This window comes from Cibotium barometz, chromosome 9 (assembly GCF_041138505.1).
Source record: "Cibotium barometz isolate CiBa-2024 chromosome 9, ASM4113850v1, whole genome shotgun sequence".
NCBI lineage: Eukaryota > Viridiplantae > Streptophyta > Polypodiopsida > Cyatheales > Cibotiaceae > Cibotium > Cibotium barometz.
In genome coordinates, this window is record NC_141054.1 from 55,122,493 (window position 1) to 55,149,278 (window position 26,786).

General features: G+C 44.5%; 1 protein-coding gene across 3 annotated transcripts in view; it reads left to right on the forward strand.

Moving 5' to 3' along the window:
- The window catches only part of LOC147635725 (uncharacterized), a 39,160-nt gene that overhangs the window by 9,597 nt on the left and 2,777 nt on the right, over window positions 1-26,786 (forward strand). The gene's annotated exons all lie outside the window — the stretch shown is intronic.

Genomic DNA, 26,786 nt, shown 5'->3' on the forward strand with positions numbered 1-26,786 from the left:
CGTGCAACATATATTCTCTCTCTCTCTCTCTCTCTCTCTACACACGCACACCATGGATATCCTCCATGGCTAACCCTTTTGCCGCCCGAAATGTGGCAGAAGTGGTTAGTTCATGGAGTTGATATTCAACACGTCCTATGTTCGAATCTCACTTCCCGTCGGATAGATTGTTTCGGTCTCTTGGTATTGTTCCTACGATGTTAAAAGCCTCTCTCTCTCTCTCTCTCTCTCTGGATATTCTCCATCCCCCATAGCTTTTCCTACCTTCTGTGCAAACCCTAGAGTCTAGATTTTGGATCAGAGCCATTACTGCCGATGTGCAAACCATGAGAGCTTGCGTGCTCACTTGCCGTTGCCCCGTTACCATCTCTGCACCAACATTGCTCGTCTGCATCTCTAACATCGCCACCCATGAGCCGCCATTTCCTCACACTGCTCCACCGTTTCGCCAGGAGTGGCGCCTCGCCGGCGAGGCTAAGTTGAGGTGATTGCTCAATTGGCAAAGGCGGACAAGGAGGGGCAAGCATTCGGGTTGAGCCACCACAATCTTGGGTGGAGTAGTACCCATGCTCGACTTCCCAGACAAGACAAACACCTTTTTTTTGACTGTTGATGCTTGCGTGTTCTCATCTATCGCTTCTTCTCAGCTGAAGCAGCGGCTTAGCAGCCATCGTCGCTCCTCAGTGTAATATTGCCAAATTGAAGCTTGGACATTTGTAAAATTTAGGCCTTTTTCAAAATTAGAGTAAAAACATCAAATTAAAGCTCATTTAATGGCTGAAATTTGGGGTTTTGGCAAAAATCAAGCGAAATCAACAAAATTGAAGCTTCCACACATTTCAGTTTTGGGGGTTTGTTCAAAACCACATCAAATTGATGCCATACTTGTTTCATTGGCATGGAAGCGTCGTTGAAAGTGACCTTTGTTCATCAACAAACGCTCAGGAAGTTGTCAAACTTTCCAAAAAACTATTCCATTTTCTATCTCTGTGTGAGTATCAAGGGTTCTTTGCTTGGGTTGTCCCCCAAAATGAGAAGAAATATACCTATGGGTGTCAGATTTCTGAGTGTTTTTTCTTTGTGTGTGTAAAAGGGCCTTGATGTTACAAAAGGCTCCTTTCTCATGTTATTCCTTGTTTTGGTCAAAGGGGTGGTTGTTTTGCGTGTAGGCTGTCATGTTTTAGTGTGGAGCTCCTTTATCATGCCTTGTTGGCTTGAGGTTTGGATGTTGGCACCAATAGTGTGCAGTTTGGAGGCCAGCTGGAAATGACTAATGAAGGTTTCTCTTCCTATTTGCTCTGAGGTTTTTTTTTTTGTTTTTTTCACCTTTCGTTCGGTCTTCTTCATCCTTGGGTTTGGCAGTCCACAATCATCATTCACATCAATGTACAAAGTTCTCCAAGCAAATACTCCTGCTTGCAGAAGGGGAGGGGGGACTTTAGTGGGTAATTGGGACCCAATCTCGTGTCGACTCTCATCCTCTCTCTCAACTCTTCTCTCTTAAGTAAAGTGGATTGCATAAACTCACAGGTTTAAAGAAGGCTTTGTTGCGTGTTACAATGGTCAAACTATTGCATGCTACTGTCTACAAGGGACAAAGTGGAGGAGACGCACAATTCTCAAACCACACTTGGAGTGGAGTCAGAGGAGTGACAGAGTTTTTTGTCAAAGTATTAGAAGTCGAGCAATCAGAGTATGGAGTCAGTAGTCTAGGAAGGAAGGATGATAGATTTCCAACCCATCATCAAGTTTAGCGAGAGGGAATGTCACGTCGTGCACACATGTGGAAGTGGCTAGTCTCCTAGTTAATCCTTGATTAGGCATCAAATTTAGGATTAGTTTAAGGCATTTGATAGGCTCTGACAGGCAGAGGTGAAGCCTCAAGTTTCAAGGAACCAGTTGGCCAGGACCTTAGCCTTGTTGGAATGATCATCTCTAGCCTCGTTTGATCCCTTTTATGCCCCTTTTTATTTAGCATATTTATTTGATATCTTATTTTTTCCAACTTTTATTAGGCGTTTTGAAACCGGCCTCTGGTAGAAACCAAAGTGCGGTAGACTAGCAGTCACCCGTCCACTTGTAGTCTAGATATGAAAAGATATGAAAACAAAATAGATTGGAGCTAGAGTGCCCAAATCTGAAAACAAAGCGACACCTGTTGGCCCCAAAGCTTGGCGCCCCTTGCGGTATTTCTTTATTCAATTTCAAAAGTATGAAAGGCTGAGTACAACAAAATCAGCCAAGAGATTACACTTGTTTGTCCAATCTGACAGCCCATAGTACCTCTTAGCACAGAGGATTCACACACAGATCTGTGTATCAAAGCAACACTCTGTGCCTCCCTCTGATCAGCCAAGACTATTCAGCAGGACAGCCATGAGCATTGAGCATACATCTGGCATATCTCATGCACATGATTCAACTTCTCAGCACAAACATACATGCACTGTTCAATCTCTGTCTCCACCCTTTTCAATCTGCCATACCCCTCCTCTCACAAGGGGCCAGATAGCTCAAATCTGCAACAGACATAAAGCAACGGAAAGAGAGATAGATGAACAAACTCAGAGCTTACCAAAATCAGCTTGTGGATCTGCACCGGAGGAAACAGTTGTACCAGTATGTACTTGCACACTTGTTTCAACAACTCTGCTTCACACGTGTGGGAGTACCTGTCTGTACCTTCCTCTCTGCATCCACTTCAGTGCTATACAAGACTGTACAGGCCTGAAAATTCTGTACTGTAGCAGTCCGTACTGCCTCTGCACACGTGCCAGAATCTGTCCGTACAGAACCGTACAGCCAGTTCTGCTGTCGCCTGAGGGTTCTAGTGCACCTGCTCCTGCTGTACCCGACTGTACCTGCTGTACAGTCAGTCTACGTCGCTTGTACCAGGTCTGTCCAGCACCTGCTCTAACCGTACAGTGTACCTGCAGTAGTACAGGACTGTACTTGCAGTCGTACCAGCCTGTACTGCTTGAATACTGCAGCTGCAGCTGCCTGTTGCAGTCTGTACTTGTTCCCCAGCCGCCGCCTTTGCCTGCAGCAGTACCTGCTGTCGTACAAGGCTGTACGGATGCTGTACGGCCTGTTACAGTACACAGAAAATCAGCAGCAAGGCTTCTCTGCAGCAGTCGACCAGTTCCCCCTTGCTTTCCACGCTTCCTCATGCACGATTGCTACACGCCTTTCAAAAAGGAAGAGAGAGAATGAAGAGAGAGAGGCATGCACTCCAAAAGTGGAGTTGCCCCCTCCCCATATTAATCCTAGGGCCCCAACTTTAATAATTATTAAAGTTCCCTAGGGGCCACTAAGGCCTAGGGGCAACCATTCATAAAACATTAAAATACTAATGTTCTAGTTCCCCCCTTCACACCTAGGGATGTCCACACATCATTAACTCTGTCCGGGCACCCCCCATGTGAATCATTCAATATTTTGACTCAGCAACCACCATGCCCACACTTGTGCTGTTTCATTTTCACAGGGCCATGACATACCCCCCTCTTGAATAATGGCAAGGGCTCGATTGCATTCTGGTGATACGGCAAAATATCCAAAGTGAAAAATACAATATGGCAAGATCAGCGTCCCAATCTCTCTAAGCCATGCACATGTATCCACATTCACTGCAAACCAATGGCGTAGTAATAGTCCAAGTTGTATACCACTGTGAACCATACATATCCATAAAATCCCATGTGACTAGTACACATATATCATAGAAGTTCCATAAACAGATGTACTGTCAGCCTCATTATCTTCGGGTGAGATAAAAACTGCACCAAGCGACCTCTAGATGTCATCTGAGCCTGTCTGTATCAAGGGAGTGGAGGTGCTACCCCCCTCTTGAGCATCAGGTAATGCTCCAGACCCATGCTGTGCTGAATCTGAATGAGCCACAACAAGAGTCGGCTCTAACTCAAAGGCATCGAGATAAAGCTGCAAAACCTGAGGTGAATCTGTTAAGTCACCTTTCTCCATCCACTTCGCATCCATGGGTGAATAGTTCTTGAACTTCACAAGATAGCGACGGGAAACTTTACCTTGTACCTTTCTTTCCTTATGTGCCAGTATCTGCTCTGGAATCAGAACCTCATCAAGTTTCTGAACTTCCGGCTGAGCCTCATCTGATACATCCTCAGGCACATCCCCACGGAAAGGTCTAAGGAGACTCACGTGAAAAGCATTGTGAATCCTCCAGTGATCTGGTAGCTTCAAACGATAGGCTACCTCACCAATCTTTTCCAATACCTGAAAAGGCCCATAATAACGCATGCTCAACTTAGGGAATAAGCGCTCTTTACCCTTCATCTTCTTGAGTCTAGCCTTTTCAAAGCGCAAAAGAACCCAATCACCCAATGCAAACTCTAAATCACGTCTGTGACGGTCTGCGGCTTTCTTTTGCTTCTGCTGAGTTTTCTGGAGTGCCAACTTAACCTTCGATAAGCTTCATCCATGTTTTCCACATACTGATCAGCCTCAAAGATCTTATCCTTTGTATGCAAAATGGGTGGTACCTTCTTCCCCCCTTCCACAATCTCAAAAGGCGCCTTGCCTGTCGAGGTATGTACAGTGTTGTTATATGCAAACTCCACCAAAGGAAGATACTTTTCCCATTGTTGCTTGTGCTCTGACACATAACACGTAAGAAGATCCAACACTGTAGAGTTAGCCTCTTCTGACTGACCATCTGTTTGTGGATGAAATGACGATGAAAACTTGAGAGTTGTACCCATGTTGTCAAACAATCCTCTCCAAAACAAACTAGTCATCCATGGATCACGGTCACTAATGATAGACGTAGGCAAGCCATGATACTTGAAGATGTTCGCCATGAACAACTTCACCATATGATCCACTTTGATCGTCTTACGTACGGGAATGAAATGAGCCTGCTTACTGAACCTGCAAATGATAGTCCAAATGCCATCATTGCCCGTTTGTGTCCGTGGAAGATCAAATATAAAATCCAGGGCAATGCTCTCCCAAGGTCTATCTAGAATAGGTAAAGGCTGTAATAACCCTGGTGTCTTTTGACGGTCAAACTTTACCTTCTGACATACGATGCATTGCCTCACAAAGGCATCAACATCTTTTCTCAAGGTTGGCCAATGAAAGAAAGTCTCCACTGCTTTTACGGTGGCGTCAATTCCTCTATGACCTGCATACGGTGGAGCATGACTTTCAATCATAACCTTGAGGCGCAATGGCCTGGTAACACACAGTCTGCCATGCATCAATAAAAACCCATCTTTGAGAGTATAGTGCTCATGCCGCTGACCCTCAGACATCTGATCATACAACTTTTCAAAGTCCTCATCATGGGCATACTGCTCTTTCATTTCATCAAGCTCATGATGATAAGCAAGTGAAACTGCAGAGACCTGTGGCTTGCGTGACAAAGCATTTGCCACTACATTCTTTTTGCCTTCCACATACACAATCTGGAAGTGAAACATAGACAAAAAGTTTGCCCAACGCATATGCTTCTCTGAAAGCTTAGTTTGCGTGAGGAAATAACGCAAGGTCTGATGATCTGTCTGCACAGTGAAATCAGCCCCAAGCAAGTAGTGTTTCCATGTAGAAAGAGCGTGAATTACAGCCAACATCTCTTTCTCATAAACCTGTAAATGCTTCTCGGCATCTTGCAATATTCTACTCTCATAGGCTATCACATGTTCCTCTTGCATGAGAACTGCACCAATGCTACTTCCGCATGCATCACACTGGACAATAAAAGCCTTTCGGAGGTCCGGTAACACCAATACTGGATCCGAAGTAAGCTTTTCTTTGAGCTTTTTTAATGCTGTAATTTCCCGATCAGCCCATCTAAACGGAGTTGCCTTCTTTGTCAAGGCATGAAGAGGCGAAGCAATTTCAGCGAAGTAACGTATGTACCGCCTGTAATAGGAACACAATCCTAGAAAGCTGCGTACATCATGCACGGTCCTCAAATTTGGCCAATTAAGAATTGCTTCCACCTTTGTTGGATCCATACGGACTCCATGCTCAGACACAATATGTCCCAAGAAATGTATCTCTTGCAAAAAGAACTCACTCTTCTTGCCATTAACAACCAGCGTATGGTTCCTGAGTTCTGCAAACACAATGGCCAAATGCCTTCTATGCTCTTCCTCCGTTTGTGAATGCACAATCATATCATCAAAGAAAGTGTCCACAAACGCTCTATGAGGCCTGAAAATCCTGTCCATCATTCTGTTAAATGTGGCAGGTGCATTTGTCAAACCAAAGGGCATAACCAAAAACTCATACAACCCAAACGTGGTTCGGAATGCTGTCTTATGGTCATCCTCGGGTCTAATTCGTTGATACCCACTTTTCAAGTCAATACGACTAAAGACTGTGGAGCCCTGTAAGCGGTCCAAAATGTCATCGATCCTCGGTATGGGGAATCGATTCTTGATGGTGTTCTTGTTCAGCGCCCTGTAGTCAATACACATGCGCCAAGAACCATCCTTCTTTTGCACCAAGAGTACAGGTGAGCAAAAGGGTGATGAGCTAGGCTGTATCAACCCTTTATTCAGAAGCTCCTGCACCTGACTCATAATCTCTTCCTGTTGGGCTGCACTAACACGGTACGGCGGTCTATTCGGTGGAGTACTACCAGGAATTAGATCAATGGCATGATCTTCTGGCCTCCCTCAGGAGGAAGTTCTCCTGGCAATGACTCGGAAAAACAATCTTGAAACCCACATAAGAAATCAGTCCTGTCCTTATCTAACATAGACAAATTAGACTTAGACTCATCATCTTGTGCATCCTTTACATAAATCAAGTACGCGGAAAGATGCTTTTTCATTATTGATGAAATCGCCGAAGCGGATACAATAGGAACAGATTCCCCTTTGAGTTTTACATCCAGTACATGTTCTTTCCCTCTATGAGTCAGAGTGATTTTCCTATTGTAGGTGTCCACCACCGCATGTACTCTGTGGCACCATGGCATCCCCAACAAAACATCACAGCCATCAAGTGGCATGATGAAGAACTCTTCGCTGTCCACATAACCCTGCAAATGAAGCGTGAGCTTCCCAATGATAAGAGTAACGGGTTTTGCATACCCTGGACAAGCCATATTAGCCTCATGTAACGGCCCCATCTCCTCTGCATGAATCCCCAATCAGCCAGCCAAATCTGGTGAAATGAAGTTGGCTCTAGTACCTGTGTCAAAGAATATCAAGGCATTCTGATCTCTTACTTTGCCCCATGCCCTGCACAACTCTGTCTCTTCACCACCTGGCTGTTCCCCCACAAGATCAGGAACTAACCCTGCAGAAGGCTTTGGTTTCTTTGACTTGGGCTCTCCTTTATTGTCAGAGTCCTTTTGGGACTTTCTCTTGGGACAATTAAATGACATATGTCCCTCTTCTGTACAGTAAAAACATTTCCGAGCATCTCTCAAAGTTTGTCTTTCCTCAGAAGTCCTCTTGGGCATTGGCAACTTCTTATACTTCGTCTCTGAAGACCCTTTAGCATCACGAGAAGCATGCCTAGATTTTTCAGCTTTCTTGCTCAAGTTCTTACTGCCTTTAAACCCAGATGATCCTCCAGTGAGTAACGCATTAGCTGTCATAGCATTTTCAATCATCTATGACATGTTCGTTACTCTTGTCTTGATACAATAATCTCGCACCTCTTTGGGCAGCCCACAACAATACTTCTCTACCTGCGCAGACAAAGGCACTGCACGGTAAGAAGTCACTGGGAGTAAAGCTTCCCAAAACTTCTTGTTATAATCTTCCAAATTTTCACATTTTGAAGCATCCAACTTGTGCCATGCGGTCATAACATCCACCTCAAATGTAGATGTGAGCCATACGGAAGAGAAGACCTGTTTAAATTGTACCCAAGTAGTGGGTGCTATGCCCTGCAAAAGAAGAGTAGACCACCACTGCAAAGCATTGTCTTTGAGAAAAGTGGCAGCTTTCCTCACCTTAGAGGACTCTGTGTAATTCCCACCAGAAAAAGCAGCATCAAACTGCTGTAAAAAGGTGAGTGCTTTAAGTTTATCTTTGGCCCCACTGAATGTATCAAACTTCACTGCAGCTCCCCCTTCCTTGTAATCCTTCGCCTTTCCCATAGGCGTTAGATTATCATATGGAAGTGGCTTTGCAAGATTGCTGCCCCCAACATTCATGCCCATCATTGGGTCAACATTACCCATTCCCACACCTGGCATACCATACAGTCCAGCCATGTTTCCAAACATTCCATTATGCATACCTGGCTGCATGCCACCATACATATTGCCTTGCATTCTAGGTTGCATGCCTCCAAACATATTTCCTTGCATACCGGACTGCATACCACCATACATATTCCCCTGCATACCAGGCTGAAAATTAGCTCCAAAAGGCCCATGCATACCCATGCCTCCCTGAGGATAACCCCAGTCATAGATTGGAACACCGAGCCACCACCAAAATAACCTGGATGCATATTCTGCTAAGGAATTGATGGCTGTCCAAAGAAGGAACTCTCTGAGTTTGCTCCATAAGCATGCTGCATGTTCGGAAACTGGCCAAAAGATGGATCCTGTGGGATGGCACCACTATGACCTTGAGGAAGGTTCTTAGAACGAACCTTCTTCTTCTTCTTCGGCTCTGTACGGGATCTCATAAATTCAGCAAACCTCTCACTTTGTGTGAGCTGCATAAATACATCCATAACACCAGCCAAACGATCTTTAAACCGAGCATCATCATCCTCTTTACCAAGAACATCTTCTGGCTGTGTTACATCCTCATATTGCTCAACATCTGCAGCCTGTGTTCCTGCATGAATATCCTCACATACATCTCTCTCAGGAGAGGTCTCTTGCTCTTCCTCTTCATGATAGAAGTACTCATCCTCTGTATCAGACATGTTTGCTGAATTTTTCAGCGATGGCTTTCTTCGAGGCAACCACGAGCTCACCCCCTTCAGAAAGTTGATGATTGGTCCCGGGGACGGAACCTTGAAACCGGCCTCTCGTGGAAACCAAAGTGCGGTAGACTAGCAGTCACCCGTCCACTTGTAGTCTAGATATGAAAACAAAATAGATTGGAGCTAGAGTGCCCAAATCTGAAAACAAAGCGACACCTGTTGGCCCCAAAGCTTGGCGCCCCTTGCGGTATTTCTTTATTCAATTTCAAAAGTATGAAAGGCTGAGTACAACAAAATCAGCCAAGAGATTACACCTGTATGTCCAATCTGACAGCCCACAATACCTCTTAGCATAGAGGATTCACACACAGATCTGTGTATCAAAGCAACACTCTGTGCCTTCCTCTGATTAGCCAAGACTATTCAGCAGGACAACCATGAGCATACATCTGGCATATCTCATGCACATGATTCAACTTGTCAGCACAAACATACATGCACTGTTCAATCTCTGTCTCCACCCTTTTCAATCTGCCATACCCCTCCTCTCACAAGGGGCCAGATAGCTCAAATCTGCAACAGACATAAAGCAACGGAAAGAGAGATAGATGAACAAACTCAGAGCTTACCAAAATCAGCTCGTGGATCTGCACCGGAGGAAACAGTTGTACCAGTCTGTACTTGCACACTTGTTTCAACAACTCTGCTTCACACGTGTGGGAGTACCTGTCTGTACCTTCCTCTTTGCATCCACTTCAGTGCTGTACAAGACTGTACAGACCTGAAAATTCTGTACTGTAGCAGTCCGTAATCCTCTGCACACGTGTCAGAATCTATCCGTACAAAACCGTACGGCCAGTTCTACTGTCGCCTGCCTGCTCCTGCTGTACTCGACTGTACCTGCTGTACAGTCAATCTACGCCGCCTGTACCAGGCCTGTCCAGCACCTGTCTAGCACCTGCTCTGACCGTACAGTGCACCTGCAGTAGTACAGGATTGTACTTGCAGTCGTACCAGCCTGTACTGCTTGAATACTGCAGCTGCAGCCGCCTGTTGCAGTCTGTACTTGTTTCCCAGTCGTCGCCTTTGCCTGCAGCAGTACCTGCTGTCGTACAAGGCTGTACGGATGCTGTACGGCCTGTTACAGTACACAGAAAATCAGCAGCAAGGCTTCTCTGCAGCAGTCGACCAGTTCCCCCTTGCTTTCCACGCTTCCTCATGCACGATTGCTACACGCCTTTCAAAAAGGAAGAGAGAGAATGAAGAGAGAGAGGCATGCACTCCAAAAGTGGAGTTGCCCCCTCCCCATATTAATCCTAGGGTCCCAACTTTAATAATTATTAAAGTTCCCTAGGGGCCACTAAGGCCTAGGGGCAACCATTCATAAAACATTAAAATACTAATGTTCTAGTTCCCCCTTCACACCTAGGGATGTCCACACATCATTAACTCTGTCCGGGCACCCCCATGTGAATCATTCAATATTTTGACTCAACAACCACCATGCCCACACTTGTGCTGTTCCATTTTCACAGGGCCAGCATCCAAATGCGGCTTCCGAGGAACCTGCATAAACTGACTCACCAACCCAACAGCATAGCTCAAATCCGGCGTGGTGATCGTCATGTAGATCAAGCTTCCTACTATGCGCCTATACATAGTAGGATTTTTCAAAATCTCTCCTGAATGTGCACTCAACTTGCCATTCTGATCCAATGGCACTGAGATAGGCTTACAACCTGTCATACTGTACTTGGACAACATGTCCAAGCCATACTGTCTCTGCAGTAATCCAATACCATGTGGTGACCTAATCACCTCAATGCCCAAGAAATATCTGAGCTCCCCCAGATCCTTCATCTCAAACTTCTGTCTAAGCAAGATCTTTACATCAAAGATCTCTGCATCATGGTCTCCCGTAATAATCAGGTCATCTGCATAGATGACAACAAGCACAACCCCTCTATCACTGTGTCTCACATACAGCGAGAAATCTGCATTGGCTACATGAAAGCCAATAGTGACAAGATATTCAGAAATCTTATCAGGCCATGCTCTTGGTGCTTGTTTTAAGCCATATAATACTTTCTTCAACCTGCAAACATGCTCGGGGTGACTCACATCCTCATAACTAGGTGGTTGCAACATATACACCTCTTCCTGCAAATCCCCATGCAAGAATGCATTCTTTACATCCATCTGATGTAAAGACCATTGCTTTGACGCAGCCACTGCTATCACAACTCTCACTGTTGTCATCTTGGCAATTGGGCTGAAAGTTTCCTCATAATGAATGCCATATGTTTGTGCATATCCTTTGGCTACCAATCTAGCCTTATACTTGCTTATGCTTCCATCACTGTTATGTTTTACTTTGTACACCCACTTGCATTCAATGGCTTTCTTGCCTTCAGGCAATTGCACTAAATCCCAAGTCTCATTTCCATATAGTGCATCCATCTCCTCATCCATAGCTTTCTCGCAACACATTTCCAACAGCCTCATCAATGCATGTGGCCTCTACAACCTGCACAACTTTTGCCATGTATGTATAGTGATGTGCCACATAACCATCATAGGTAAACCTCTGCACAGGATTCTCCACTCTCCCAGATCTTTGCAGCTTTGCATTCATGGCTTCCATAGCCTTCTTTACACCAGGTGTTCTCATAGCTGGTATCCCAAGATGCTCATCAAGGCTCATCTCTGAGCCACTAGACTCTCCATCAACATGAGAATGTCCTGCAGAAATATCAGGCATACTAAGGGGCTCCATCACTTTCTCTTTGCCTTTATGTGATGTACTAATCACATTTGCAGGATTGGTATTATGACGCAGCCTGCCACTCCATGGTCTATCAACTGAACCACTAGATGAGGACTCTCCCGGTCCACTCAAAGACTGTGATTGCTGACTTGCATTATGTGCAACCACATTTCCACTCACATCAGTCCCAAAAGCTTCTTTTTCAGCAGCATACCAGCTGCTCATCTCATCAAAAACATCCTTGCTTACCCTCAACTCATGTGTAGCAGGGTTATAACACCTGTATCCCTTTTGCTCAAGGGAATACCCAATAAACACACATTTTTTAGGTTTTGGATCTAGCTTAGTTCTCAGCTCATCTGGCACATGCACATATGCAATGCATCCAAAGACTTTCAGATGAGACAAATCAGGTTTTCTGCCAGTAAACCTCTCCTTTGGAGTTACATCATGTATGGCTGCAGTTGGAGTCCTGTTCATGATGTAAATTGCTGTAGAAACAGTCTCAGCCCAATAGCTATGCGGGATATTTTTCTCTCCCATCAATGCTCGCGCAATCTCAGCAATGTGCGTGTTTTTTCGCTCAGCAACTCCATTTTGCTGCATAGTGTATCTGCATGTAAACTGTCTCCGAATACCATTCTTCTTCAAAAATTCAGAGAACTCATTGGAGAAGTACTCTCTCCCTCCATCTGACCTTAGGCACTTTACATATTTCCCTGTTTGCTTTTCAACCATAACTCTGAAATTCTGAAAATGAGTGAACACCTCACCCTTCTCCTTCATGAAGTATACCCACACTTTCCTTGTGTGGTCATCAATAAATGTCACATAATACCTGCAGCCTTCCATAGACATGGTCTTCGTAGGATCCCATACATCTGAATGCATAACATCGAGTGCATTTCTGCTCACATTTCTATCACGTGGAAATACATGCTTTGTTTGCTTTCCAAATTGGCATGCTTCACATATTTTCTGCATACCTTCAACTTCAAACTTTGGCAACCCTGTCACAATTCCTTTAGTCTGCATAGGCTTCATTCTCTGCACATTCACATGTTCAATTCTTTTATGCCAAATGTCTGTGTCTGCAACAATTCCTGAACCATTTGTAAACATCGCAGCACTCACTTCAGGCATGTTTACATTCAATGTAAACATTCTGCCCACTCTGTTGTCTTTTGCAACCAACCTGTACTTGTCTTTAAAGTCTTCAACATAAGAACCATCAGGGTTAAATCGAACCTGCAAACCCTGCTCAGTCATCTGGCCAACTGAAACCAGATTCTTTGTTATGTTTGGAACATGAAGTACATCTGCAAGGTACTTCACTTTGCTATCCTGCATAGACAATGGCACATCTCCAACATGGGCAATTGGATGAGCAGTGTCATCCCCTGTTTCCACAAAACTTGGTCTTTCAAGATTTTTCATCTCCTTGAACCACTCCCCGTGACTTGTCATGTGGTGGTTCGAAGCACCTGAATCAACGTACCATACATCATCTTTATGTGCTGCTTCAACATTTTCAGACATGGCATTAACTACATGCTGCATAACAAACAATCTTTCATTATCCTCATTGTTTTTGCTCAAGGATGCATAGTTGTTTTGCTCAATTTCCCATTTTGCATGTCAGCCTGCTTCTTATAACAATCTGCCTGCACATGTCCAGGCTTACCACAATAAAAGCATCCACGTGTATCATTATACTGCCTTTGTCAATTTCCACGACCTCTTTGACTCCCCTTGCCTCTGAATTGGTCTCTTCCACTTGCGTGTTGTTGTTGTTGTGAATTCTGGGACTGTTGTTGTTGCTGATGCTGGCCAACCTTCGAAGAATTTAAGTTCGACACCAGCGAAGAAGAAACGACTCCTTAGGGCTTTAAAGCTCAAGAAGGAAGGACGTTGTTTTATCTGCGAAGAAAAAGGACACATGCGTAACGAGTGCCCAAAGCAAAAGGGTGCAAAGACAAACACAGGACCCAAGCCAAAGACAGCTAACCAGTTGTCTTTGACAGGTACGTCAATTACTGTACTTTCTCGTCTTAGTACTTGTTCTGATTGTCTATTCAACTCTAAAGTATTTGGCTTGCATGATCTTCTCCGCGTTTATGGAGAAGTGAATGGCCATAAGATTCACATTCTTCGACCCCGGCAGCTCACACAACTTTGTTAACTATAAACTTGTGTAGAAATTGAGTCTTGATACGACACCCAACGATCATACCTATGAGATACGCCTACCTGCAGAAAGGCAAGTATGGGATCGAAAGGTGGAGATGCTTCCCATCCAGATTCAGGACTACAAAGATACTCTGGAATGCTATGTTATGCACCTAGAAAATGTAGACTCGTTATTAGGGATTGAATGGTTTAAGACTCTTCAAGTCCAGATAGATTGGTCTAGTCTTATTTTTTCTTTTCAGCATAAGGACACCCAGTATAGTATTTTAGGTGATTGTATACATTCCTCTCAGGGACCTCTTGTAAATACAATTGATGTTGGAAATATAATGGATTCTTCTTTGTATATCGCTTTCCATTGTGTATTGATTCCACTTTCTTCATTTCTCATACCTTCCATGGATGTCAATGAATTAAGTGTGTTTGAAAGCAAAGAATTACAAAAGATACTTGATTCGTTTCAAGATATATTTCCTAAGGAACTGCCATCGGGGTTACCCCCTGAATGGGCAGTAGATCATCGTATTGACTTGATCCCTGGTGCTCATCCTGTCAGTATTCCACCTTACAGGATGAGCCAAGCTGAGGAAGATGAGTTGGCTAAACAACTCGAAGATTATTTGAGGATGGGCGAGATCCGTCCAAGTAAATCACCTTGGGGTGCACCTGTGTTGCTTAGGAGAAAGAAGGACAACACCTGGAGAATGTGTGTAGATTACAAGAGATTGAACAAGCTGACCATTAAGAACCGTTATCCTCTCCCTAGATCAGATAACCTGATTGACCGGTTAGCAGGAGCGAAATATTTCACGAAGATAGATTTACGTACTGGCTATCACCAAATACGTATCTGGCTATCACCAGATACGTATTCATAAAAGGCATGTCGAAAGAACTGCTTTTCGGACTAGGTATGGCCATTACGAGTTTCTCGTATTACCTTTTGGGTTAACCAATGCTCCAGCCACTTTCCAGCAAATGATGAACGATCTTTTTCGTGAACATTTGGGAAAATTTGTGGTGGTGTTCCTGGATGATATTTTGATATATAGTCGTACTCTTGAGGATCATGTTAGACACCTTACGATTGTCTTATCTATTTTAAGACAGAATCGACTATATGCTAAATTAAGTAAATGTGAGTTCTTTATGACAGAAATCATTTACTTGGGACACAAGATCACTAGAGATGGATTGAGTAGATGACCGAGTTCAGAAGATTCTGGACTGGCCTATACCGCGAACAGTGAAACAACTTCGTTCTTTTCTCGGTTTTGTAGTTTTTCTTCGGAAATCTGTACGGGAGTACTTTCAGCTCACACTACCAATGACCTACTTGTTGAAAGGTCGTGGACATAAGTCCAACCAGCCTATCATTTGGAATAAAGATCTAGATATGGCCTTCAGACTTTCGAAAGATAAAGTCAAGGAAGCACCTATCTTAGCATTACTTGATCCTAGTCGGTCTTATGTTCTTGAAACTGATGCCAGTGACTATCCAATCGAGGCTACTTTATTTCAAGATGGTAGACTGGTTGCTTTTGAAAGTAAAAAGCTAGACGACACTCAATCTCATTGGTCAACCCTTGAGAAAGAGCTTTATGCTGTGATTCATGCTCTCAAGGTTTGGAGACATTATTTATATGGCTCCAAGTTTGTGGTATTGACTGATCATCAGTCAATCAAGTATGTGTGTGATGCGGATGATTTGAGAGGAAGGAAAGCTCGTTGGGCTGAGTTAATGCAAGATTTTGATTTTGAGATCCGTTATTGGAAAGAGTGCATGAATAGTGTTGCAGATGCGCTTAGTCGAATTCGAGAGGTGAATACTTTGTCGTTCACCGAGATTTCTATTGACTTATTTCAGTCATTGAGAGAGCTTTGTAGGATTGATAGTTATTTTGGTCCATTTTGGCAGAAGATCCAGGACGGGAGCTCATTGATTGACCAAGACTCAATGAGTGAGCAGTCTACCATTCAGGCTGCAGGAGGCTAGTGGATGATTCGGAATGGTTTACTATTCCGTAATGACAAAATTTGTGTACCACAGATCCCGGACATTAGGTCCAAGATTCTTAAGGAGTGTCACGACGCGCTTTCTGCTGGACACCCTGGGGTACACAGGACGCTATCATTAGTAAAACACACTTTTTATTGGCCAAAGATGAAAGGGTATGTAGAAGATTATGTTCTCAAGTGTCAAATTTGTCAGGCAAATAAAGCTGAACGCTTTAGACAGGCTGGGTTGTTGCATCCTTTGCAAATCCCAGGTAATAAATGGGAAAGTATTTCCATGGATTTTATTACCGGATTGCCACGAACACATCAAGGCCACGATTCTATTTGGGTTGTGGTAGATCACTTGACAAAAATGGCTAGATTTTAACCGACCCGGAAGACTATTACAGCTACGCAATTAGCACGGCAGTTTATCGAGCAATTGTTTAGACTGTACGGGTTACCGCAAGACATAGTCAAGGATAAGGACTCTAAGTTTACGAGTGATTTTTGGAAACTTGTTTTTGAGAAGTTGGAAACAACTTTGAATTTGAGTTCCTTTGATCATCCTCAATCTGCTGGTCAGATTGAAAGAGTGAATCAGATTTTGGAGGATATGCTTTGAGCATATGTATCCAAAAGACAGAGTTCATGGGAGGATTATCTTCCTATGTTAGAATTTGCATATAACAGTACTAAGCATACGAGTACAGGTTTTAGTCCTTTCATGCTTATGTATGGTTTTCAACCTAGATCACCTGTTACAGTAGGATTCTCAGGACTTCAACATGATGCAGTACGTAATTTTTTGCAAGATATGCAAGAAATGTTATAAGTTGCGAAAGAATCTATTAGAAGTGCTCAAGACCGAGATAGGTTTTATTCTAATAGACATCGTTCACCTAGAGAGTTCTCTGAAGAAACGATGGTATATTTGCGAGTTCCGAAAGATTCTGAGACTTTACGGATAGGTCGATCTCTGAAATTATCCCCTAGATACTGTGGACCATTTCGTATTACACGAAGGATTGGTTCAGTTGCATATGAATTGGATTTGCCTTCTCATGTGAAAGTTCATCCTGTATTTCATGTTAGTAGACTTAAGGAAGTACTGGGTGGAACAGATCAGTTAGTTACTCCTCAAGAATTTATAGATGTCGAGGACATGACATTTGTTCCGCACGAACCTGGAACGATCACGAGGAGGTGCAGGCTTGACTCACCTCCCAACCATGACAGCCGTGGGCAAGCCCACAGTCTTGGCTGTCCCCACCGAGTCACGAGCTGAGCTAACTAGGTTGACGTACCGACCAATCTCCTCCTCGCGACGTCCCATACCGCCACGAAGCTACCCTCGCGGGCCTCGAGATTGTTGCCGGCCTCGGCTGCGTAAAGCAGGTGCACATCTGCACTAGATCCATGCTCCAAGACCATAGAGCTCTCACAAACTCGCGAGACTCTCTATATGACTAATGACTAACCTTGGCCACCCTTTTATAGGCTCTTGGCCGGTCATCGGGCGTCCACACTTGGGTGCCCGCCCGTTAGTCTATCCCTAACTCAGCTCGTCAATTAGCTTGCCTAGCTCCAAGCTTCCCCAAACCTCGAAGCTAGTCTTGTGTGTGTGTAGCACACGATAGATACACACTGTGCACATGACAACAACGTTGTGGCATGCTCGCCACGGGCACTTGAACTATGCTTCTCTTCAACTGTTGTCTTCCGAGCAGATAGTGGAGTAGTTGAAACCCTCCCACTCCACTTGTGTGGCTTGTTTGCATAGCAAGCAACATAGAGAGCCTTTCCCTCATGAGGCTACTCATTGGGCTTCTCACATCCTGGAGCTTATCCATATGAACTTGTGTGGTCCCATGCGGACTACTACATGGGGTGGTGCCATGTACTTAATGCTTATTATTGATGATTTCTCACGTAAAGTTTGGGTGTATCTCTTGGTAGGAAAATCTCAAGCATTCTACCGATGTTAATACCTCTCTCTCTCTCTCTCTCTCTCTGTAACTCGCGGCGGCGGGTGCCCGGGGGACTAGGGCCTTTGACACACTTGTTGATACCATCAATGCATATTAAAACATTTAAACATAGCCACAGCCTTAATACATATCCATCATCACTTTGCATAAAACATAAAGCTGGACAAAACATCCACAAATGCTGAAAATGGAGCTTGCACACGTGACACCGCATAGAGGCCGGAATGGGCCGACCCCCCCCTTGGAGTATTTTATTACCCAAGGAGAATAATATCATGTACAAGCTTTGAGGGCCTTACTCTCCCCACGGGAGATGCCGGATTATCCATATACAAATGCCATAACACAGCCCAACACAGGGCAACTGAGCCGGAACATAGGCTGTAGAAATGCCGAGCCAACAATATAATCCATATACCTCCGTGTGGGTACTGATTCTTCCCCAAAAACCACGGGTCTTCATGCAATAGAAAGGGTACAGCAAGTACAACTCTCCATTCAGCCGGTACAGCAGGTACAATGGCTGGTACAGCCGGTACGGTGTCTGGTACAGCAGGTACAGTGGTTGGTACATCCGGTACGGTGGCTGGTACAGCCGGTACAGCAAGTACAGTGGCTGGTACAGCAAGTACAATGACTAGTACAGCAGGTACGGTGGCTGGTACAGCAGGTACAGAGGCTGGTACAGCCGGTACGGTGGCTGGTACAGCAGGTACAGCAAGTACAGTGGCTGGTACAGCAAGTACAATGGCTGGTACAGCCGGTATGGTGGCTGGTACAGCAGGTACAACAAGTACAAATGCTGGTACAACACATACAATGGCTAGAAATCATAATAAATGATTGAATACCCTTGCCTTCAGTATTTCTTCGGGATGGAAGCCTCCAAAACAGTCCCCAACAGCCGGTATTCTTCATGGGCAGCCTTCAAGAGAGAGAGAAAGAGAGTAGCCATCATTAGAGAAGCCTTCAACGGTGGTAGAGGCTAGTGTGCAGCAAGAGAGCCTCTCTTAATGAAGAGAGAGGGCTCCAATTTATAGATTTGGGCCTCCCATGAGCTAAAATGGCAAGAGAAGGCTACAATGACAAGTGGAGAGCCACACAATAGCTGAAGTGACAAGTGTGAGGCCACTTGTCTCACTTTGATCCATTTTCTAACAAGTGTCAGGCCACTTGTCTCACTTTGGTCCACCTCCTTGCCACATGTCCCAATCTAAGAGATGGGTCCTTCCATAAACTTTATCTCTAAAAATATCCCAACTGCTAGACATTCTGTCATAGGCACTTTGCCAACTCTTGGTATCTGCTCAATTCCAGATGTAATGACGCGAACAGAATTTCCATCGGAGTCGAGCCAAAAATAGCAACTCTCCTAAATTTTAGGAGTGTGGTCCGTTGTATCCTAGGATAATCCCCCATTCCCAAAGCTTGTACTTTCCAAATATTTAAACATCCTGGAGTCCACCAGACCCCTTTCAGACTAGGAAATGTCCAGGCTGGTGACATCCTCCCCAACTTCTTAAAAGTTGTCCGCAACTTTAAGCTTCAAGCCATATATTCAAGATATAATCATGTCCCATCGATTGGGCGAGACGAGACAGTCTCAAAAAATCCAATATAACTGAAGAATCCATGTCCCAAAGAAATGGGCGAGACTAAATAAGTCTCCATAATACCAATATCAAAATCATGTCCCAAGATAAATGGGCGAGACAAAAACAGTCCCATAAGTCCAGATATCATAATCATGTCCCAAGATAAATGGGCGAGACAAATCAGTCCCATAAGTCCAGATATCATAATCCATGTCCCAAGTAAATGGGCGAGACAAAACAGTCCCATAAGTCCAGATATCATAATCCATGTCCCAAGTAAATGGGCGAGACAAATCAGTCCCATAAGTCCAGATATCATAATCCATGTCAATGCATATGAAATTCAACATTTAGAAAACAATGGTATGTCGATGTAGATCACCAAGGAACTGCCTTGACGCCCGGCCCGACTTCAGTGCCCATATTCTCTACCATTGGCTCTATGTTCTACCAAGCAAGGTAGCAACATCTTGAAGAGCACTTAGGACAAGAGAAATACTACACAGGGCGGCTAAACAAGGAGTCCTGAAAACAATCACTCGCAAGCATAGATAACCTGGTGTTCCATACGCCTTTCTGCTACACATAGTTTATAGGCATTTCGGCCACCAACTCACACTACCCTCTCAAGTGCCCATGTTCCCTTCCATCTGCTCTCTATTGTTCCACCCACACATGGTAGAAACAATCTTCAAGAGAGCACGTAGGACAAGAGAACACTACACAGGGTATGTTGTGCTTGTCACTACCCTTTGAAGTGCCCATGTTCCCTTCCATCTGCTCTCTATTGTTCCACCCTCACATGGTAGAAACAATCTTCAAGAGAGCACGTAGGACAAGAGAACACTACACAGGGTATGTGAATCATGAGTTCCATAAGTCCAATGCATCCCAAATAAAGGGAGCCAAAAAGAATAATCGATCCCAGTAAAAGGGAGCCATAAACATAATCCATAAACCTGAGGATGGATCCAAATTCCTAGAAAAGAAGTCCAGGAATCCATAGACCTGTATACCATAATCCTTGTATACCATAACTCTTACCACATACTCCGTGCTAACCACACACCTTGGAGTAGAGGTGGACTTTATCCATAAAAGCATCATATCCATGAGATATCCAAAGATTTCTTCTCTATAAACTCGGACAGATTCGTCCATAGAAATTGCTTGTGAAGCCCAATATCTATATAAATCTCGTCCAAGAAAGAAATCTCCATAGATATATTCCATCCCAATAAAGAGAGCCATGAAAAGAATTCATCCCATTAAAGGGAGCCATGAAAAGAATTCATCCCATTAAAGGGAGCCATAAACAATGTTTCCTTGAAACCATCTCAAGGCAAACAACAACACCTTTCTCCTTGCATAGCTATACAAGGGTTAGTGAACATCAAAAACACTTCATAGTAAATAGCAAAAGCACCAACTTTACAAACTCAAAGTATACTTAGCTTTTCTTTGCCAGGTTGGTCATGAAGCCAAAATATCTCGTCACCATATCCTTAAGATATCCTGAGATATATCTCCATATAGCTTGCCTATAAGCTTGATAATATAATCCACAATATCCATATGGAAAGAGTGCTAAACGTGTGCACATAAAGCCAACTTCACACTTCCACGATAAAATTCTGTGAATTCATAAATCCTTAGATCAACAAGCTGTCTACTGCTCATGCTCTTGCTTCATAAGCTATGAAGCGGCTGGCCATGCTTAACAGCAATGATGGTAAGTGCGGTCCCCACTTGAGATCTTTTCTCTTTCTTATTGATAGAAGGAAGCCTCTGCTTCCAAGAAAGCCTATGCTCTGATACCAATGTAACTCGCGGCGGCGGGTGCCCGGGGGACTAGGGCCTTTGACACACTTGTTGATACCATCAATGCATATTAAAACATTTAAACATAGCCACAGCCTTAATACATATCCATCATCACTTTGCATAAAACATAAAGCTGGACAAAACATCCACAAATGCTGAAAATGGAGCTTGCACACGTGACACCGCATAGAGGCCGGAATGGGCCGACCCCCCCCTTGGAGTATTTTATTACCCAAGGAGAATAATATCATGTACAAGCTTTGAGGGCCTTACTCTCCCCACGGGAGATGCCGGATTATCCATATACAAATGCCATAACACAGCCCAACACAGGGCAACTGAGCCGGAACATAGGCTGTAGAAATGCCGAGCCAACAATATAATCCATATACCTCCGTGTGGGTACTGATTCTTCCCCAAAAACCACGGGTCTTCATGCAATAGAAAGGGTACAGCAAGTACAACTCTCCATTCAGCCGGTACAGCAGGTACAATGGCTGGTACAGCCGGTACGGTGGCTGGTACAGCAGGTACAGTGGTTGGTACATCCGGTACGGTGGCTGGTACAGCCGGTACAGCAAGTACAGTGGCTGGTACAGCAAGTACAATGACTAGTACAGCAGGTACGGTGGCTGGTACAGCAGGTACAGAGGCTGGTACAGCCGGTACGGTGGCTGGTACAGCAGGTACAGCAAGTACAGTGGCTGGTACAGCAAGTACAATGGCTGGTACAGCCGGTATGGTGGCTGGTACAGCAGGTACAACAAGTACAAATGCTGGTACAACACATACAATGGCTAGAAATCATAATAAATGATTGAATACCCTTGCCTTCAGTATTTCTTCGGGATGGAAGCCTCCAAAACAGTCCCCAACAGCCGGTATTCTTCATGGGCAGCCTTCAAGAGAGAGAGAAAGAGAGTAGCCATCATTAGAGAAGCCTTCAACGGTGGTAGAGGCTAGTGTGCAGCAAGAGAGCCTCTCTTAATGAAGAGAGAGGGCTCCAATTTATAGATTTGGGCCTCCCATGAGCTAAAATGGCAAGAGAAGGCTACAATGACAAGTGGAGAGCCACACAATAGCTGAAGTGACAAGTGTGAGGCCACTTGTCTCACTTTGATCCATTTTCTAACAAGTGTCAGGCCACTTGTCTCACTTTGGTCCACCTCCTTGCCACATGTCCCAATCTAAGAGATGGGTCCTTCCATAAACTTTATCTCTAAAAATATCCCAACTGGTAGACATTCTGTCATAGGCACTTTGCCAACTCTTGGTATCTGCTCAATTCCAGATGTAATGACGCGAACAGAATTTCCATCGGAGTCGAGCCAAAAATAGCAACTCTCCTAAATTTTAGGAGTGTGGTCCTTTGTATCCTAGGATAATCCCCCATTCCCAAAGCTTGTACTTTCCAAATATTTAAACATCCTGGAGTCCACCAGACCCCTTTCAGACTAGGAAATGTCCAGGCTGGTGACACTCTCTCTCTCGCTTACGAGAGTGGGTGGCTCTGGTCGAGAATGCGACCACACAGAAGGTTCAACAAGTCCGTTCGGACAATGGAGGAGAATTCATCTCCAAAGCCTTCCACAACTTTTGTTCACAGAAAGGTATTGGCCATCAGTTCTCCACACTTGGCACTCCACAACAGATTGGTGTGGTCGACCGTAAAAACAAGGTTGTTCAGGAGATGGTCCGTACCCATGCTTTCTTCTTCCGATCGTCCTTCCTTTTTTTGGGGAGAAGCTGTGACCACTTGTTGCATGCGTGGAAGCCTTGCTGGACTGATCCACAACTATAAGCTTGATTAAGAACAAGATGCTGATTAAACATGATTACGACATAGGAGAGAGAAGAAGAGAGATAGTTGGTGTCAGGGTGTTCTTGTACTAATATGGTACAAAAAGATTACTGAATGTTCTCGGAAAAAAAAAGGTTACTGAATGATGGTACATGATGTAGGCCCTTGGTCTACCCCAGTGGGGTGACCTCATGATACTTCTTAGAATGATGAATGACTGAATGAGAATGCTGAATTATGACTTCTTCCTACATGTAATGCTTGAGGTGCTGGTTGGTCGTTGTCACCAGCCTGGACATTTCCCAGTATGAAAGGAGTCTGGTGGACTCCAGGATGTCTAAATATTTGGAAAGTACAAGCTTTGGGAATGGGGGATTATCCTAGAATACAAAGGACCACACTTCTAAAATTTAGGAGAGTTGCTATTTTTGGCCCGAACCCGATGGAAATTCTGTTCGTGTCATTACATCTGGAATTGAGCAGATACCAAGAGTTGGCAAAGTGCCTATGACAGAATGTCTACCAGTTGGGATATTTTTAGAGATAAAGTTTATGGAAGGACCCATCTCTTAGATTGGGACATGTGGCAAGAAAGTGGACCAAATGTTGGGGTAAAGGCGTTATGCCCACCCTTATAGTGTGTACAAGCCCATAAGTTATAGTACATAGTACACTTTGTACTTTTAATGTACTAAGTGCACTATGTGTACTAGTGCAATATACATGTGTGATAGGGGAGTCACACACTCATTCCCATGAGTTGACTTATCCCCACAACTCTCTCTCTCTCTCTCTCTCCCTTGCTTCTCTGTGTATGTCTCCCACATGAACTCTAACCCTAATTTTCTCTCCCATTCAACTGGTATCAGAGCCTTAAGCTTAACTCAGCAGTGGAGCAGTCGTATTGTCGTGCTGAATTCTGAAGGTGCTGGTCGTACCCTGAGTTGGTCGCCTGTGAGTGCTGGTTCTTCTCCTGTTGGGCGCAGCCTGTGTGTGAAGAGGCCAGAAGCGACCAGCAGGCAGCGCAGCAGGTAGTCTACGCTGCCCAACAGGCAGCAGCCACGCTGCATAGCTATCCGGCGCAGCCAGGCGCCTACAGCAGCCAGGCGTCGAGCGTGGAGCGGACACGTAGGCAGTGGGCGTTGAGGCGTTTGGTCGCGATTCGGCTGGCTACAAAGCGTATTAGCGCTGGGCGTTAGACACGTAAGCCAAGGACACGGAGGCAGGCGAGCGAGTAGGAAGAGCAGCGAAGCCTGTAGCGCTACTAGGCGAAGGGCATGTAGAAGTGCTGGCCACTTAGGCGAAGTCAGGAGGCGGCAACATTGAGTCGCCAGCAGCAGCATCGGCTCGCCTTCGCTTGTGTAGATCCCACGCCTGCGAAGCTTGACTACAAAGCAGCCCAACCAGGCAGCATACGCGTATCAGCTGCAGCACAGCAGGCGCATCTCCATCAACACAAGCAGCATCAGACGTGCCCCCCCCTTTCTCCTGCAACAACTGAAATTCAGCCTGCAGATCAAAGAAATTCAAAAAATTAAGAGGTATTTGCCTTCAATTTTGGGAATTTCTTATCAATTCAATCAATTGAGCAGGTACAGGTGCCGAATTGCTCAATTTCTGAGCAAAATTGGCAAAATTGGGTGACATTGGTCACAATCAGGATCAATTTGCAGGAAATTGGATGTCGAAATTTGGGGCTTTTGATGTATTTGTGCAATTAAGCAGTCATACATGCCGTATGATGTGAGAAATCGCACATTCGGGCAAAATTTGCAGCAAATTGCAGTGCAAATCAAGGGGCTTTTGTGCCGATTGGATTGATTTGCATGCAGGCAATCGCATTTGATGCTGTGGATAATGTGTTGATGCCTTACAAGCACTCAATGTGCCTGTAAATCAAGGGGCTTTCATGTATTTGATGTATATGTGGCCAGGGAGAAGCACCGTGAAGACTCTGGATGCCTTCATGTGCGTCAATGTACCATGTATGATCAGCAATTGATCTTAAATCAAGGGGCTTTTCAAGATTTTATGCTTGTTGAGCTTGGCAAAGCAGCAGGCAAGACATTTATGCCTTGAATCCTCAGAAATCAGCTTGCAGTCAAGGGGCTTTTGCCCAATTTCTGTTCGGGACTGTTGTATGCAGTGTTCGGGACTGTAAAAGTCTGATTTTCACTCATTTGGACAGCCAAGAGAGAGTTTATTGCTACTGTACCTGTTGGTACAGATTTGGTACAGCTTTGTACAAGTTTTGGCATGGTTGCACATTGATTTGAGTGAGGAAAAGGTTCAATTTCAGCTGCTGTACTTGCCGGTACAGGTTTGGTACATCATTGGTGAGCACTTAGTACTGCTGTACAGTACTTTGGAAGGGCAACAGAGCACATTTAAGGTGCTGTCCTAAATCTGCAGCAACCAGATTTTGGTGTTTTCATCACATAAAGTGGGAGTAGAGTTGCATTCGTGCTTCCGCAGTGGGAGATAAAGCTTGGGAGAACAACTGTGAGCACTTTGTGTGCTTTTGGTGCAGTGTTTGCACATTTTGCAGGGAGTCGGGCATTGACAGGTTGCATATTGCTATGGCAACTACAGGTGAGAGCTCTTCATTGCTTCACATCAAGAAGCTTGAAGGCTCACATAACTATGATATTTGGCAAACCCAGTGCTATAATGTGTTGCTCCAGAAAAAGCAGCACAAGCCTATCAAAGAAAGGGGTGTAATGCCCGCTTCTCTTACTGCTGAAGAGTGGGAAGATATGGATGAGCTGGCAAGATCTACTATCATGTTGTCTGTGTCAGACTCATTACTTTTCAGCATTCGTGAAGAGAAGACAGCTTGGGGAATGTGGCAGAGATTGCAGGACTTGTATGCCCAGCAAAGTGCCTCCAGCAAAGTGTATTGGTTGAAGAAACTCATAGGTCTTCAGATGAAGGAAGGGGCGTCTATGACAGCCCATTTAAATGAGTTTAATGGTATTGTCAGCCAAGTTATAAATCAATAGTTGGCAATGGACGATGAGTTCAAAGCCACCTTTCTCTTATGCACTTTGCCAGAGAGTTGGGACACATTCAGGACAGCCACTAGCAATTCGAATGCTATGCTGTCATATGCAGATGTTGAGGGTGCTCTTCTTCAAGAAGAGATGAACAGGAAAAACAACTCTGTTGGAAAGTCCAATGCAATGAATGCACGTGGGAGATCCCAGCAAAGGGGTAAAAGCCAAGAACGGGGAAGGAGCAAGTCTCGCTCCAAAAAGGACTTGGAATGCCATTATTGTGGCAAGAAGGGACACATTAAAAAGCAATGCTACAAATGGAAAAATGATCAAAAGGAAAAGGGAAAAGGCAAAGACAAAGACAAAGATGAAGCCAAAGATGTAAAGCCAAAGGGCAAAAGTGGAGTCAAGATTGAAGAAATCAATGTGTCACATGCAGGTGACAGTGAGGATGAGGTCCTATTTACGTCTTCACTTGATGCCCATTCACTTCTTACAGGTGGTCATGGTATGCACTCATGGATCATTGATTCAGGTGCCTCCTTTTATGTCACAGGTTGCAGAGACTTGTTTGTCAGGTATACTGCTGGCAATGAAGGAGTGGTTTATTTGGGTGATAACCATGCATGCAAGATTCTTGGCAGAGGTGATGTGAGGCTTGTGTTTTCAGATGGCTCACAGCTTATGCTCCATGATGTCAGGCATGTGCCTGAGATCAAGAAGAATCTGCTTTCT